The sequence below is a fragment of the Vipera berus genome, assembly GCF_964194415.1.
Source record: "Vipera berus genome assembly, chromosome: 4".
Lineage (NCBI taxonomy): Eukaryota > Metazoa > Chordata > Lepidosauria > Squamata > Viperidae > Vipera > Vipera berus.
In genome coordinates, this window is record NC_138206.1 from 76,422,002 (window position 1) to 76,440,028 (window position 18,027).

Sequence of the window (18,027 nt, forward strand, 5' to 3'; positions counted from 1 at the left end):
CAATATCTTTCACAAACAAACAGACATGCTCTCATTCTACTTTGCAGTGCAGGCTAGCAGACTCAGTGGCAGGCAGAAAGCTTGTTTGTAGGGACTAAAACCTTTGCCACCAAGCATGCAAAGAGTTAATTGCATGTTTCTGTGACTCTAACTACATTCCATTCATTCCGAGCAAAGGCTGGCTATTGAGGTTTGATCTCTTAGCAATTAACAGGCAAGGCTTACTAAGGCACAGGGCCCCATGCGAAAGGAAAGACAGGAAGAGACTGCAGTTCATAGAGATACAAATTTAGAGTAAAGACAGGAAGAAACTGCGATTCATAGAGATACAAATTTACTTCCTGCCAGAGATGTATAAGTAAATCATTTTTTGTTACTGTGGCCAGCTGGAGACTGGAGAGTTACTCCTTTTTTCTGTTGTGGCTGCCAGAATTGAGATGCTTTATAATTCCAGAAATCATACAGTGTAACTCAACAAAATGGGTCTTTAGAAATAATTTTTTTCAGATAATCTAGGCAAACGTACTTTGCTATGGACTGGTCCAGTCACAATCATATCTGTCCATTTTCATAGGTAAAAAAGGAGTAATTCCTCCATCTCATCAGCTTTACTTGATTACAGCTGCTAGGCACATGTGTAGCATAGGTAGTACAAAGGGCTTACAAGCCTGGCACACAGCCAGGAAATCCTGTAGTAAACTATGAAACTCCACCCACTTAACTAGAAACCATGGTATTCACTAAACAGCTAGACTACAATTCCCATAAGTCATCTCCTGACGAAATAGCATTAACCCTATAAATGCTACATGTTCTTACATACAATGCTGCTAAGGATGCTGTATTAACCCTATAAATGCTAAATACACTAACACAGTTCTTGCTTCCTAAACTAGATATAAAATGGAGCAGCTGAATATATAGTGGTCCAGCACAGTTCCCCTACTGGGGGCAGCAGAAGTTGAAAATCCATCAAAAAAAGGTGCTGTAACACCATTCTGTGCGTTCTATGACAAAAAAAAGCCCTGGTTAACATAGTCAAAAGCTTTGTGGTGTTAGGAAAAAGAATATGATTTCTTCCTTCATAAATTTTGCTGGTGCCTAGCATTTTTGAGATTGTAGATTACAATGAAACAATAGCTGAGTCAGGTGCCTATCTATTTGAATTCTAAAGTCCCAGAGCACTTCAGTTTTTCATTTTCTGTCCATTTTGTGGTCCCACTATTTTTTGGTGCAGGCAAATAGTATTTCTTCTAGATTTTCCTATGTGCCACTGTTACTACTTTATCACACTGTTATTGGTAATCAGTCTGTGTTATCTTTTTGCAGCAGCTAACTAGGTGGTCTACTGTCTCTTCAGCTTCTTTAGAGAGGTGGATTATTTTTTTTCCTGTTGCTGCCTTCTCAATTCTGGCTTTGCATGCATTTGTTCTTGTCAAATAGTGGGTTCTTTGGGGCAGGAATGAAGACTCGAAGCTGAGTACAAGGTAACTCATAGTTTATTTCATGCAGAAACTGTACTGGGGAAAAGGCTGCAACTCGCCGCAATATTGTGGCAGCCTATTGGTGGCAGCCAATAGGTTTTAATCAATTGGAGATAGCCAATTGCAGCACAGGAGACTTGTTGTCTGGGTTGCTGGAGAGCTGTTAGCTGCTCCAGCAACCCACGTGGTATTCTTTAAGAGCCCAGTACATAACACCCCTCCTCTCTTAGACCAGACCATAATAACACCAATTAGTCTCAACAATTGTCAAGACTTATTATCCAAACACACTAAAATAAAAGTGATAATAATAATAATAAAAGTAAAAAGAACAATATAGGATACAATGTTATTAAACAATGTCTCACTGAATAGGCTTCAGAAATGGCACTGTTAGACAGTTACATCATAGCACTAGTTTCTGTAGTGTACTGGCAACAGGAATTACAACAATATATAGCTCTTTATTTTACAACATAATCTGCAAGATATGAAGGAGGCTTGTGTGCCCTTGAGGAACGTCTTGGAGTTCCCATCACTTTGTGGTCTACCAGCTTACCCAGTGGGCTGGGTAGACTTGTGTCCCTTTGTGCTCCTGAGTCAAGGGGATTTGATGCACTCTGGCTGGCCTCTCCAGGTTGGCCCACCCCAGAGTCAGACTGTTCGGCAGAGTAGCCACAGCGGTTGCTGAAGTTCGGTTGGCTTGCTTCTTCAGGGGACTCATGTTGCATTCCAGGGCTCCCCAGTTCTCCCTCTGCTTCTGCCTCAGTTAAGAAAAGAAAGTTCTGATCGTCCATGTGAGGACTGGCTTGGCCGCAAATTTGAGGACCTTGGGAGGGACTTACGATACAGTCCTCACTTAGTGGCTATTCTGGAAACTGTTTCCTGAGCTGACCAATGTGTCATCTGACAACTCGCCCTCCCTCCAACCCCACTTCATAAGATAGGCATCCGGATGCCTTGGTAATTTGACCAGGAACCCACAGATTCCCATTACCATAGTTCCTGGCCCAAACCCAATCGCCCATGTGCAGCCCCCTCGGGGGTTTTGGTCGAGAGGCTTCTGCTGCCACTATCTGGATGCAACCTGTCCAGTTTAGTAATCAAACACCTCCCCCAATGTAGTTCTGCAGGACTTTTGCCTGTAGCAGTGCAGGGCATAGAATGCTGGCAGAGTAAAAAATCTGCCAATCTGTAATTCCAGTCACCTGTGACAGTGCACTTGAGTGCTTCCTTCATTGTCCTCACCATGCGTTCAGCTTGACCATTAGAAGATGGATGACAAGGCGCAGACGTTGCATGTCTGATGAGATTAGCTCTAAGGAAGGCCTGAAATTCAGCAGCAGTGAATTGGGCCCCATTGTCTGAAACTAAGACATCTGGCGACCCATGTGTGGCAAAGAGTTTTCTCAGCACCTGGATGGTCCTAGCAGTAGTCATGTTAGGAACTGGAATTACTTCCAGCCATTTTAAGTGGCTATCCACTACTATAAGGAAGAGCTGTCCCTGGAAGGGCCCAGCATAGTCTATGTGAACCCTAGACCAGGGAGTGTGCATTTCCTCCCACCTGTGAACTGGGGCCTGTGGCATTTCAGGCCTAGATTGCTGGCATGTATAACAACCATGGACTTGAGCCTCAATGGCCTTATCAAGGCCAGGCCACCAGAGGTAGCTTCTAGCTAAAGCTTTCATTCTGACAATGCCTGGATGGCCTTCATGTAATGATTGTAAAACCCTGTCTCTTAGGGAAGTGGGAATTATGACTCTGTTTCCCCATAAAATGCACCCTTTATGTACAGATAACTCATACCTCCTGACAAAATAGCTCTGAAATTTTGAGCTTGGACTTTTATCCAACCAGCCCGTGTATACCCATGACAACACTCTACTAAGTATTTTATCTGTGGCAGTTTCAGCAGCAATGTCCCCTGCATGGAGGGGAAATTCAGGTATGTTCTGTATGGACAATATTCTAGCAGCTGGAGCCAGATTAGTGGCAGTGGTAGTCTGCTGAGGCCATCAGCATGGCCCATTTCCTTGCCCTGTTTGTGAATTAATTTAAAATTGTATGCAGATAGGAAAATAGACCATCTCAGCATTCTTGGAGATTGTATGTGGGGAGTTTTGTCTCTTGTGAAAAGTCCCAACAGAGGTTTGTGGTCAGTCTATATTGTGAAATCCCTGCCATATAAATGGTCATGGAAGTTTTTTATTCCAGCAACGATGGCCAGGGCCTCTTTGTCAATCTGAGCATAGTTGCGCTCAGCAGAGGACAATGCCCTTGAGTAAAATGCTATAGGAACCTGTTTCCCATTTTTTTCTATGTGACTTAAAACTGCCCCCACCCCATAGGGAGATGCATCACATGCAAGACATACAGGTTTAGACTCTTTGTAGTGAGATACAGTGGACATTTCTGACAATAGTGCTTTTAAGTCCTGGAAACTTTTTTCATATAAGTTAGTCCATTTCTCTAGAAGCCTGTGTTGGGGCTCTGCTATTGCTGCCTTATGAGGTAAAAATGTGTGATAGAAGTTTAGGAGGCCCAAGAATGCTTGTAGCTCTCCTTTTGATTTGGGCCTAGGAGCCATTTTAATGGCCTTCACTTTAAAATCAGCGGGTTGAATGCCATTAGCATCAATTTGGAAACCCAGGAATTTTGTTGAAGAAACCCCAATACTACATTTGTTCTTTTTTAATTTGAGGCCTGCTTCGCAAAGCCTCTGCAAGACAGCCCTGAGCCTACTAGCCAACAGTTCTGGGGATTCCCCTGCAATAAGAACATCATCAAAATAAGGGCAGACACTCTGAATACCCTTGAGTGTATGCTCCATGATTCCCTGAAAAATACCCAGTGCAACACTGACTCCAAACTGTAAGCGTTTAACTTTGAAAGCCCCCCTGTGAGTCACGATCATTTGAGCCACGGCTGTGGCCTCATCAACCAGCAATTGCTGATAGGCCTGTGCTAAATCAAGTTTGGCAAAGATAGTACCCCCTTGCAAGGAGGCTAAAATACGATTGACCACTGAGACCGGGTAAGCGTGTTGGTTGAGGGCTTTATTTAGAGTGCATCTATAGTCAGCACAAATGTGAACTTCCCTGTTGGCTTAAGTGGGGTGACTATAGGAGTTTCCCACTCCCCACCATCAACAGGCTGTAACATGCCCTGTTCTGCGAGCTTATCGATTTTGGAATCAATTTTATGTTTTAAGGCAAAGGGGACCCTATGAGGCTTAACCCTGATTGGAACTACGTTGGGATCTAACTTAAATGAGATAGGCGGGCCTGTGTATGTGCCTAGGGTTGAATCAAAAACATGCACATATTCCTTGCATACTGATGCGAGGTCTGCAATTTGTGTCTGGTTTATGCCAGTAATCTGAATACCTAAGGCATCAAACCAATTGAGTCCAATGAGACTCATTCTCTGGCCCCCTACTACTATTACATCCAGGTGTCCCAAAAACCCTTTAAACTTTACCAACCAGGTGGCTTCTCCCAAAACTTTAACGTGAGCATTTTGAAAATCTGTTAGGATTATATCTGAGGGTCTTAGTTTGGCCCAATTTTTACTGCGCCTACACATGAAGTTAAAAGTGTCTTGAGAAATAATTAAAACTGCTGAGCCAGAGTGCAATTCCATCTTACATGGAACTCCTTGTAGCTCTATCATGAGCTTAAGTTTGGGTTTGAGGGGGCGTTGAGCCCCGGTGCAGCATACGCTTCTACGGCTTCTGAAAAACCCCACACTAACTGGACCCTGGGCCCCAGTACCTCTCCTAGTCAGTTCTTCCAACTGGTGTTTGGGTGGCTGGTCTCTCTGGTAGCCTCTGCAAACCATTGCGATGTGGCCTGTCCTTCTGCAAGCTCTGCACGTGGCTGATCAAAATCTGCAGTTGGCGTGAAAATGGTTGCCGCCGCACCCCTTACATCTCGGTAAGAGAACTGCCTTATAATTGTCCTCTCGGTGCTGGCTGTTTCGGTGTTGCATGTTGGGCTGCTTTTGGAGTCGGTTGATTTCAGGTTCTTCCTCCTCGGAGAATTCTTCAGTGCGTTTGGCATCCTCTCGGTGGACCGGTTCTTCAAACATTGTCAATTTGGCAGGCTGCACTGTTTGAACGGTGCCACCGGCAGCTTCGTCATCCATCATGTTAAGGAATTTGTTGTGCAGGGTCTCCTTGTGCTACCAAAGAGTTGCACAGACAAGGAAGGGTACTGAGAGCAGCAAGAGTCACACAGAAACCACAAGAGTACACTGAGTTGTAAAAGCAAAAAGTAGTTTACTTTTGAGGTGGTGTAAAAACAAAAATGCACAGTCAAAAATAAACAGTCCAGGTCATAAACAATAGCAACAGTCCAAGGAGTAATTCAAACTACAAAGTCTTCTTACCGGTCCAGAGGTCAATACACAGTTCAGGTTTACAACAGTAGTAAACCAACAGCAGAGCAAAAACAGTAATAGTAGAGATCAGTGAATTCAGAGAGAGAAGCTACGTTCCTAGCTTCCTCTTATGGCCATGAGAACACTTACACACCCATTGGCCAATTAACAACTTAAAGACATAGCATTATGGTTAATATATTTTCAACCCAACATTGTAGGCTAACACCATATGCCTAACACATCACCTCGTCTTGTGATTCAGAAAACATTAAATTTGGCCTAGCGAAGAGTCTCTGCTGAAGTGTTCTGTCCCATAGGCTGCAGACGAGCTGGTCTTGTAGTCGCTCTTCTAAATTTGAAAATTTGCAAAGGCCCACTATAAACTTGGAAGCTGATTCACCCGGTTGCTGCACACTTTGGTTGAACTTGAACCGCCAAGCCATTTCAGACATCTTGGGCTGGAAGTGCCCGGTTAGCTTCTTTTTGAGGTCTGCATAGGAGACTGCTTCGATCGGTGTCGGCATGAAAAGGTTCTCGGCCAAATCAAAGGTTGCTGGGCTGCACACGCAGAGTAGCGTTGCGGCCTTCAGTCCTTCTTCCATGATCTGATTGGCCCTGAGGTAGTTTTCTACTTGTGATAGATATGATGGCCATTCCTCCAGGTGTTTCATGTCGAATTCTGTCAGTTTCCCGACCTTCGGCATTCTTTTGCTGGTTCCTGCGTTCTTCTGGATTCTGCTTCCAGGCTCAGGAAATGAGTCCACTGAGCATGAGGTCGCTAGCGTAGCTTGCTAGCCAACCTTGAGAGGGGGGGGGATGCCTTTTCCCTCCGGCATGCACTGCCTTTCCCTCATAACTTCAACTCTTAGTCAGTGAAGCAGGATCCCACCTTCATTGCCACTGTTAAATAGCGGGTTCTTTGGCGCAGGAATGAAGACGCGAAGCTGAGTACAAGTTAACTCATAGTTTATTTCGTGCAGAAACTCTACTGGGGAAAAGGCTGAAACTAGCCACAATATATAGTCTAGCCCCTAGGCGGCAGCCAATAGGTTTGAATCAACCATTGCCGCCTGGAGATAGCCAATTGCAGCACAGGAGACTTGTAGTCTCAGTTGCTGAGAGCCGTTAGCTGCTCCAGCAACCCACATGGTATTATTTAAGAGCCCAGTAGATAACAGTTCTGTTAAAAAAAACCAGACCCCATAAAAGAGGGGATGGAATTGCACTATATGTAAAAGACTACTATATTGCTACAGAAATGCATGATACCAACGATGAAAACCTCCTAGAATGAATATGAATCAATATAAAAGAAAAAAGGAATGACATTTCCATAGATTTATACTACAGCCCACCCAACCAAGCAGAAAAAATAGATGTACTTTTTGCTAACAATTAACAAATATATGTAGGAAACACACTACAATAGTAATGGGAGACTTAAATTACCCTGACATCAACTGGAAGACTAATTGCACCAAGTGAGAAATCGAACAGATTCCTGACCAACCTAGCCAACAACTTTGTTGTCCAAAAGGTACAGGAGGGAACTAGAGGGACAACCATATGGGACTTAATTCTCATGAACAGAGAAGAGGTGATAGAGGGAGTTGAAACTGCAGGAACCTTGGGTGACAATGACCATGTCATACTGGAATTCAATATAATGCAAACACAAGCAATAGACCATAATGACACCAGTCTTAGATTATAAAAGAGCTGATTTTAACAAACTCTGAGAAAACTTAGGAAAGATTCTTTAAATGAAAATCCAGAAGGGGAAAGCAACTCAAGAAGCTTGGGAAACTCTGAAAAATATGATCATAAAAGCCCAATCCATCACAATACCACTGAAAAACAAAAAAAAACAAAAAACCAAAAAATCTAACAAGAAACCATCATGGCTGTACAAAGATCTCTCTGATAAACTCAAAGACAAAAAGGATAAGTACAAAAAAGGGTCATATAACTAAGGCTGATTATCAGCAAATAGCCAGAATCTGCAAAGAAGTCAGAAAAGCAAAGGCTCAGAACAAACAAAGACTTCCAACAAAAGTCAAAGATAATTAAAAAAGTTTCTTTCAACATATAAATAATAAGAAAAAAGTCAAGGAAACTGTAGGTCCACTAAAAAGAGAAGACAGCAACTTCCAGTTTTGCATCACAGTGAGATGGACGCAGGAAGGCAGGAATCTGCCTTCTGCACCCTATTTTGCCCTACTGGGGACCCTAAAAAGGGCCTAAAGTCACCCCGAAGAGGCGATGAAGAAGGAGAAAGATGGAGGTCTTTCCATTCAGTCCAATAAAAGCCCTCCAAACTGGCAGGGGAAAGACTGGCTACATTACTGTGGCCAGCCATTAGCTGCTGACAACTGAAGAAGAAATGCACCAATTAATAAATCATAAACAGCATGTTTGAAACTGAGTAAGCATATTGATCCATTCTTTACTATTTTACAACTAAATTTCCTGGGAAAAGCTCCCAAGAAGCTAAAAACCTCCAAATGTGAATGGAAGTGGCATTTTAATTTCTGTGGGGGACAGAAATACACAATATCGAAGTGAAAGTAACATGAAGCTATAGTTTTGATAAATTCGAGAACTGAGATAATTGTTAAGATTTTCTCTTTGGGGAAAAAACATTGAGGTGAAATATAAGAAATCAATCCTTTGTCTTAAGAGTGGAAAATGGATTTTGAATGACATTTATTTATTTATTTATTTATTTATTTATTTATTAGTTTTTATAAACCGCCCTTCTCCCGAGGGACTCGGGGCAGTGTACAGAGGAAGGAAGGTATACAGATGAACAATAAAAATAATAAAAAACAATAGTGAAAACAAACTGGGACCCCAATTAACGCTATCATGCCAGGCTGGACTGCTGGAACAGGAAAGTTTTTAGGTCGCGTCGGAAGGTACGGAGGTCGGGGGCCATCCGGATTTCGGTTGGTAAGCTGTTCCAGAGGGCTGGCGCACCCACTGAGAATGCCCTCCCCCTGGGGGCCACCAGCCGACATTCCTTGAGCGGTGGCACCCTGAGGAGGCCCTCTCTGTGGGAGCGCACAGGACGGTGGGGTGCTGACATTGGCAGAAGGTGCTCCCGTAGGTAGTCCGGACCCATGCCATGTAGGGCTTTGTATGTCATTGTTAGCACCTTGAACTTCACACGGAAGGCAACCGGAAGCCAGTGCAGCGCACGGAGGAGAGGTGTGATATGGGAGTATCGGGAGGCTCCCAAGAGTGTCCGTGCCGCTGCACTTTGCACCAGTTGAAGCTTCCGAGTGGATCTCAAGGGCAGCCCCATGTAGAGAGCGTTACAATAGTCTAGGCGAGAGGTCACAAGGGCATGGGTGACTGTACGTAAGGAATCCAGGTCCAGATAAGGCCGTAGTTGGCGAACTAGTCGAACCCGGGAGAAGGCCCCCTTGGTCACAGCTCCTATGTGGTCTTCCAGGGAGAGCTGCGAGTCTAGGAGGACACCCAGGTTGCGGGCCCTATCAACAGGGGGTAGTAACTTGTCCCCGATGTTAAGCAATGGGACGTTCTGAATATCCTGGCTTGCCGGTACGTACAGCCATTCAGTCTTGTCCGGGTTCAGTTGAAGCCTGTTCCTCCCCATCCATTCTCGGACCGCTTTCAGGCAGCGGGACATCACGTCTAGGGCATCACTGATATTGTTTGGAGTTGAGATAAAAAGCTGGGTGTCATCAGCATACTGATGGTACCCTACTCCAAAACTGCGAATGATCTCACCCAGCGGTTTCATGTAGATGTTGAACAGGAGAGGCGAGAGGACCGACCCCTGAGGGACTCCGCAAGCGAGAGGCCTCGGGGTCGACCTCTGTCCCCCTGTCAACACCGACTGCGAGCGACCCTGGAGAAAGGAGGAGAACCAACGCAGAACCATGCCTCCCACTCCCAGTCCCCTGAGGCGTCGCAGCAAGATACCATGGTCGATGGTATCGAAAGCCGCCGAGAGGTCTAATAAGACTAGGACAGAGGAATGGCCCCTGTCCCGGGCTCTCCAGAGATCATTCATCAGAGCGACCAATGCCGTCTCCGTGCTGTAGCCCGGCCTGAAACCCGATTGGTACGGGTCTAGATAAACCGCTTCATCCAGGATCTGAGGAAGTTGGTGCGCCACCACGCTCTCAACAACCTTCACAAGGAAGCGAAGATTGGAGACTGGACGAAAGTTATTCAAAGAGGATGGGTCCAAGGTGGGCTTCTTGAGGAGAGGTCTCACCACCGCCTCCTTCAAGGCGGTGGGGAAGTGACCCTCACTCAGAGAAGCAGAGATGACCGCTAGGAACCAGCCTCGTGTCCCCTCTCGAGCTGCATAGGCCAGCCAGGAAGGGCACGGGTCCAGTAAGCATGTGGAGGAGCTCAACCTTCTCATAATCCTGTCCACTTCCTTAGGAGTTACAGGATCAAATTCTTCCCAGATGACGTCGACAAGACTGTCCATGTCTTGTTCTTCCATCTCAGCCCAGTTGGAGTCCAGGCCAGTTCGAATCCGAGCAATTTTATCCAGCAGATATTGACCGAATTCCTCGGCTCGACCCTGCAAGGGTTCCTCCCTCACCTCTTGGTTTAATAGGGAGCGAGTCACCCTGAACAAGGCAGCCGGGCGATTATCTGCGGACGCGATGAGGGTGGAAAAATAGTTGGATTTTGCCACCCTTATCGCAGCGAGATAAGACCTGGTGAGGATTCTTAGTCGCAATCGGTCGGATTCGGATCGACTGGATCTCCAACGGCTCTCTAGGCCCCGTCTCCGACGCTTCATCTCCCGGAGCTCCTCGGTGAACCATGGGGCTCGCTGGGATCTGCGCCGGGTCAGAGGCCGCAAGGGTACAACTCGGTCCAGAGCCTCCGTGGCTGCCTTTTCCCAGGCTTCCACTAAGGCATCCGCCGAGCTGTGAGCAGGGAGTGCATGCGTGTCCCTAAGCGCTGCCTGGAACTTATCAGGGTCCATTAGGCGCCTAGGGCGGTACCATCTGACTGGCACCGTGCACCCACGGTGGGGGGTGGCAAGGGGGAAGTCTAGCCACAGGAGGTGGTGATCGGTCCATGACAGGGGCGTAACAGTTGTGGCACCCCCACCGATATCATCACGCCACCGTCCAGACAAGAACACCAAGTCTGGGGTGTGGCCTCTCTCATGAGTCGGTCCAGAAATTATTTGCGACAGGTCCATGGCCGCCATGGAAGCCATGAACTCCCAAGCCAGTTCGGACGATCCTCCCAGGGACGGTAGATTAAAGTCGCCCAAGACCATGAGTCTTGGGAATACAACCACCAACCCTGAGAGGGCATCGAGTAGCTCGGGCAGGGCCGCCGCTGTACGATTAGGTGGTAGGTACGCCAGCAGCAGGCCCAACTGCGCCCCTGGGCCGTATCTCAGTAGGAGAGACTCACACCCGACCATCTGAGGGACGGTGGTCTCTCGCGGGCTAAGGGATTCCCTGATGATAACTGCCACTCCCCCGCCCCTCCCATGAGCCCGAGGCTGGTGCAGCACCTGGAAACCTGGCGGGCAGAGGTCAACCAGAGGAACACCACCCTCTGGGCCCAGCCAGGTTTCCGTGATGCAAGCCAGGTCCGCATGCTCGCTCTCCACTAGGTCACGAATGAGGTGAGCTTTGTTAGCTACGGACCTTGCATTCAGGTAGACCAGCCTTAGCATGGGAGGGTGCGCACCTTTGCTCCCGGGTCCTCCGGGGGAGAACAGAGGGTCGGAGCGTCTCACCGCTTGTACAGAGCGGAGATGACACTCCCGGTGATGATATGGCCCTCTGTCTGTGCACCTTCTGCCATTCCCCACCATCCTAGGGATGGGATGTTTGTCAGTACGCCACTGGGTGTTATCGGCGACTGGTCCTCGTTGTACGCTGTCGCGAACGGTCGTGGGCCTGGCATGCGTTATGGTGGCTGGAAGGCGTGCCTTTCCCGCGCAACCATAGTCTTCTCCCTCCCCCCTCCCTAACCCCACAAAAAACTTAACTAAGAACTTAATCAGGGGCCTCTTGTTGGGCTTATGCTGGAGGCCCCTGACCCTGCCCGGCCATCTCTCAGAGGCCCAGTGGTTGGGCCCGTCATCGAGATTGGATGTGATGCAGGCGGGTCGCACCCAGGAGAGTGGGGAACCCCTGAGGGCGTGTAGTACTGTGCTGGAGTATTGAACGAGCATAGTCACAAGGGGTTCCGGGAAGGCAGTCCCCTGGATGGTGAATTTGTAGGAGGGTCGAGTCGGGTAGGTGCGTTTCTGGATCGTCGCCCTGCCACTGCCACTTGGCCGGGCGAACCCCCAGAAGCAGGCCATTCCTCATCCTCTCACAATGGGTTGTGTCTCTGCTTCCGGGGGTGGTCCAGAACGTACTCTGGGTGAAGCATACCCCATAGAGCTCTCACCTCTATGGGGTTGCAGGTGTAAGGCCAAGCCACTCTGCCACCGTGGCTTGCACCCAGGCCCGTTATGTCCTGTGGGGAGAGAGTGGGCAAGGGTGGTTGAGAGTGGGTAGAAGGCAAGATGGAGGGATTCATTAATTGGCGTCAGCTCTGGTGGTTCAGCCGCCCAAATAGTTCTCTCCCTGATCCTCTGGGCGTTGTTCCCGGCCGCAGCTCCATAGGCCCCTATTGGTTGGGGACCGTCCAGAGCGTGGCCTCCCAGAGGTATGGGAGTCCCTGGTGTCATGCCGCTGCTGTTGCCGTCTCCGATCAAGGTGCCTCAGGGTGTGAGCCGTAGATGCCTCGCCTCCGCCGCTACCGCCGCTGTCAGAGGGCCCTGGGCAAAAACGGTCGACCGGGGCCCGGAGAGGATGTCACCGCCATCCTCGCCTCCGTTGCCGCCGCTTCCGCCGTATAGGGCATAGAGGAGTCGTTGGCACCCATTCGCTGTCGCTACCGTCGTAAAGCTGGCCTGCAGCGTCTCCTTGATCACTCGGAGACGCCGCCGCTATCCGGGAGTAGATTAGGCAGCCGAGGCAGAACAGCAACTCCGGCCCCGCTCAGGATGGTTGTAGCGGCAGCAGCGGTACAGGGGGTGGGCCGGAGATGCCACGCCGTCAGCGCTACCGCCGCTGTCAAGGCCCCTGGGTGGCGAATGACTGGGCCTGGAGAAGCAGTCCCGGTCACCGTCGTCTCCACTGCCGCCTCTTCCACCACCCAGCTGATCCGCGGCGCCTCCTCTGATCCTCGGAGACGCCGCCGTTGCCCGGGAGCGGGCCAGGGGAGCCGAGGTAGAGCGGAGGCGTCGGCCGCAAGTCAGCTGGCTGTGCAGCCGCAGCGGCTCAGGGGGTGTGCCGAAGATGTCACCGCCAACCGCCTCCGCTGTTTCTAGCCCCCTGGGAAGATGGCTGGCTTTGGGCTTGGGCGCTCTCACCGCTTTCGCTTTCGCTACGCCGCCTCCGACTCACAGATGATCTGCGGCGTCTCCTTTGATCCTTCGGAGACGCCGCCGCCGCCGCCGCCCAGAGTAGATTAGGCGGCTGAGGCAGAGCGAGGATGCTGGCCCCATTTAAAAACGGCCGCCAACGGCCCAGGCGGTGGGGTGGGGATGTCCCGGCACCCCTACAGCTGATTCGGGGTGGCAGCAGACAGCACATTGCCCATCTCAGCTGCCCAACTTCTGACCCCACCCCAGGGGTCTGTTGACATCCCTGGGGGGCTCCTGGGGGGACGCCTTACCACCGGGGGTTACGGAGCTCTCCCCAGCACGTCCGCCATTTTGTCTGCCTGCAAAGTTTACTGGTGGAATTGAGTACAGCACTATAACTAGCTTCCTGGCTGCTTGGTGACTCCTAGCTCAAGGGAGAACAGCTGGCAATAAAGGAAAATATTTTGGCATACTTATCACCCTGACCATTTTGGACTATAAACACCTACAGAGCTTGGACTTTTAATCTCAAGAGCTAGTGGGAGAGAAAGAAAATTTTGACCTTTTATTATGTCTGGCTGGGAGAGACTTTTTAGCTGTTTTCAGGGGGGTTGAATATTTTGAACACTTTGAACATTGCTTGACTGACAATTTTTGGATGCCTGAGACAAAGGATCACTATAAAATATTGCTTTTGGGACAGGACCTGTATTCTGAAACCTATTGGATTATAAAGGCTATATATAAAGACAAGAAAACTAGAGGAAACTTTGTTCTACTCTTATTGAGACTGGTGATGTTAGAGAATCTCCAGGAATGATGCCTCAAGAAAAAACAAGCACCTTTCAGAAGGAAATATACTCTATGCTACAACTAATTCACGAAACGATTGTTGCATACAAAGAGGACATAAAAAGAAACCATAATGAGGCTAAAAATAATTTAGATAATATAAATGAGCAAATCTCCAAATAAAATCTACAACTAGAAAATATGAACAAATAAACCAGAAGATGAAGCAGAGGAAATGGATCTAGAGATGGAAGAGATAAAAGAAGGGAAATATAAACTACCATATACAAATAAAGTACTGCAAGACTTACCCATAACAATGAAAATGCAAAAGATCAAAAGCTCTTATTTTGTCGCCAGCTGTAGAAAGGAACTGATAAGTTTGGTAAGATATTTCCCACATAACATGGATTTGTTTTTGAAACTCTTCCATAATGAAGTTTCACATCTGGTGTTCAAGGTTACTCTTATCTTGTTTTTCTTAAATATTTTCTTGGTTTTGTTTAAAGAGAAAGTCAGATTGCAATTTCAAGTTTAGCCACTGGGTGTCCCCCAACTACTTTGGAAAGTCTTTTCTTTTAGTCCATTTCTTTCTTCAATGCTTTTTTTTAAAAAAAGAAACACCCCTGGGCTTGCTCGCTGCTTATTTGAAGGGAGGGTTGAATTTCCCCCTCCCTCTCCACAGGGGGAAAAGTACTTAGCAGCTTATTTTACCCCCATCTCTTCCATGCTGCTTTAATGTTGCCTGATGGTAAGTTTGACTTTGGCTGTCTGCAGCCTAGTAACTGGCCATATTCCTATTGCTAGTCTTTCGTCTGCCGGTATAAAAGGAATGCATGCATTGTAACATTCGATGCCCACCTATGGTCCTTTATAAGTAGAGATTTTCAGTGCCAGTGCATGGATGAAAGGAATAATTCATTGTCATCCTTTTTCTGGTCTTTCTCTATATAAAGCTTTTAGTTTTGCTTGAGTTCAGTCAACTATTTCAGCTATGTATGTAATAATTGGAATTGTCCAATAAGTTAATTCTCTTGATGGTAATTGTCACAACAAACTTGGGCTTTAAATTCTCCTTCACCCTCATGATTATTCACTTCTAGCCTTGTTGGCTTCAGTGAGATGGATGTTGTCCACTTGAAGGATGCCCAGGTATTTGTAGTGATTGTCTTCATCTGGACACTTTATGATATTTCCATAGGGCATCTTGATTCCTTCCTTGTTCACTATTTTTCACCTGCTGATAGTGAGGGTGGCACATTTGTCCAGTCCAAACTTTATTGGAGTGTCTTAGCTTTATATACAGACAGTGCTGAGCAGCAATCCTGTTTCAGGTGATGTTTTTCCATACTGCTTCAGATTGTCCTTTTAAAAGAGATGGGATAATGTGGCAGTTGTTTATTATTATTATTTACAAAAGTGAGGTTATCACAGATTTCCTTTCATTAATTATAAAAATTCTTTTTGTGGTAATGCTTTTTATTTTCTAAATATGTTTTTTAATTGAAAAAAGTATTAAGATTTTAAAAAACAAATAGTAGTGGAACTTTTTAAACTTGCATTCCTACAGATATCATCTATTGTTGAGAATGACACAGTAGTAGTAGGTGGAACTAGAGGCAATATTAGGTAGATTGATCCATTTCCCTCATCTTTGGAAAGTCAAGCATCTTACAGATGTCAAAATATATTCTGTAGAAATAAATTACCAGTTATTAATTAGTGGTGCTTTTCATATTTTGAAAACAATTTGAAACAAATGATTTTATTCTGACATGATTACATGTGTAACTTCTATCAGGAATCTCTTTTTTCAGGCTTCCATTTGAAGCAGACAAAAAAACCCCTACAGTTGCTTTTAAACCACATTAAATATATATGGGATTAATTCACTTCTGAGTCATTTTTTGAAGCCTGCACAGTCCTGATAGCTTTACTCTTAAATATGGTTAATGAAAACAAGAAGTGGAACTCTGACTTGGTGTAAATGAGTCTATTTTTATTTTGTTTGAAAGAAAGAATATCGTAGTTTCCGGCATATAAGACTACTTTTTAACCCATGAAAATCTTCTCAAAAGTCAGGGGTCGTCTTATACGCCGGGTGCTGAAAATTTAGGGACAGGGCTGGCTGGAAAACCTGGAGCGGATCTCCCATTTAGTCTGCGCAGGGAAAGCGGGACCAATTGGAGAAGAAGCTGCAGTCTGTGATTTTTTACAGGCTGGGGTCTGGGCGTCTTTCCTTCTAAAGTTGAAGAGCAGCTGTAGTATATCCCAACTTGAAAGGCAGGTGGGGAAGGCAGCAGCCAGAGCAGCGGCTTAGCTCTAAGGACACATTTGACTCAGGAACTGGGCGGACTGGCTGGAAAACCTGGAGCGGATCTCCCATTTGGTCTTTTTTTAAAAAAATCCCATTTATATCCTGCCCTTCTCCGAAGACTCAGGGTGGCTTACAATTTAAAGCACAAATCAATGTGCTTAGCAATAGCCTTCATTCTGTGTATATGCCTGTTTATTAGGGCTTTCACCCCCCCCAAGCAGCATTATTACAAAGTCATCTTATTGCCCCCAACAATCTGGGTCCTCATTTTACCTACCTTGGAAGGATGGAAAGCTGAGTCAACCTTGAGCCTGGTGGGATGCAAACCTGCACTAATTGCAGGCAGCTGGTGTTATTTAAGGCTCTGCGCAGGGAAAGCTTTAGAGTGAATTAGGAAAAGTGAAAAAGTGAATTAGGAAAATAGGGAACGGTTGCTGGAATTGGGTATGTGTAGCTTAACGAAGAGAAGGGTGAGGGGTGACATGATAGCAGTGATCCAATATCTCAGGGGCTGCCACAAAGCAGAGGGAGCCAAGCTATTCTCCAAAGCACCTGAAAGCAGGACAAGAAGCAATGGATGGAAACTAGTCAAGGAGAGAAGCAACCTAGAACTAAGGAGAAACTTCCTGACAGTTAGAAAAATTAACCAGTGGAACAACCTGCCTCCAGAAGTGGTGAATGCTCCAACACTGGAAGTTTTTAAGAAGAGACTGGACAGCCATTTGTCTGAAATGGTATAGGGTTTCCTGCCTTAGCAGGGGGTTGGACTAGATGACCTCCAAGGTCCCCTCCAACTTCTTCTTCTTCTTCTTCTTCTTCTTCTTCTTCTTCTTCTTCTTCTTCTTCTTCTTCTTCTTCTTCTTCTTCTTCTTCTTCTTCTTATTATTATTATTATTATTATTATTATTATTATTATTATTATTATTATTATTATTATTATTATTATTATTGTTTAATCCACTTGCACTGTTTTATGTTTACATGTTTGATGACAGCCTTATGTTTATAAGTGACAGTTTTCCTACTAAGCACCTGCATGTCATAAGCATTTGAATTAAAATTACCATATTAAAATCAAATCTGATGTTTTTTAATTTTTATTTGGTGTGTGTTGGAAGAGGGGTAGTCTTATACGGTGAGTATAGCCCAAACCCTATAATTTAACAGGAAATGTAGGGGGTCGTCTTATACGCCCAGTCATCTTATACGCCGGAAAATACGGTAATATTTCCATGAATGAAAATTCAGATATAATTTTTGTTTGTTTTTTCTCTGTCCAAACTTAATAGAAAGGGAATTTTGTTTCTGCTTACTTGCTACGAATCTGGATTCTGTGTAAACTACTTGATATTATGAATAGCTAATGGTGAAAATAAAAACCTATGTTAAAAATAAAATACACCCTCAGGACAAACTGGAAATACTTAACCTGATAACATGTAGTGTTTATTTCTTCAAGGTACCCTGGAAATTTCATTTGCTGCATGTTAAGGTCTTGATGTAGACAATTACTTTAACTGACACTTCATATTCTTAGTGCAAATAGAATATAATTAAAAAGATCAGTATTTTGCTTACAGGCAAAGTTTAGGCTCAAATTACTTTTAGATATACCAGGCTGAGGGATGGGCAATATATAAAAATGTGCATTCAATTAATAAAAGTG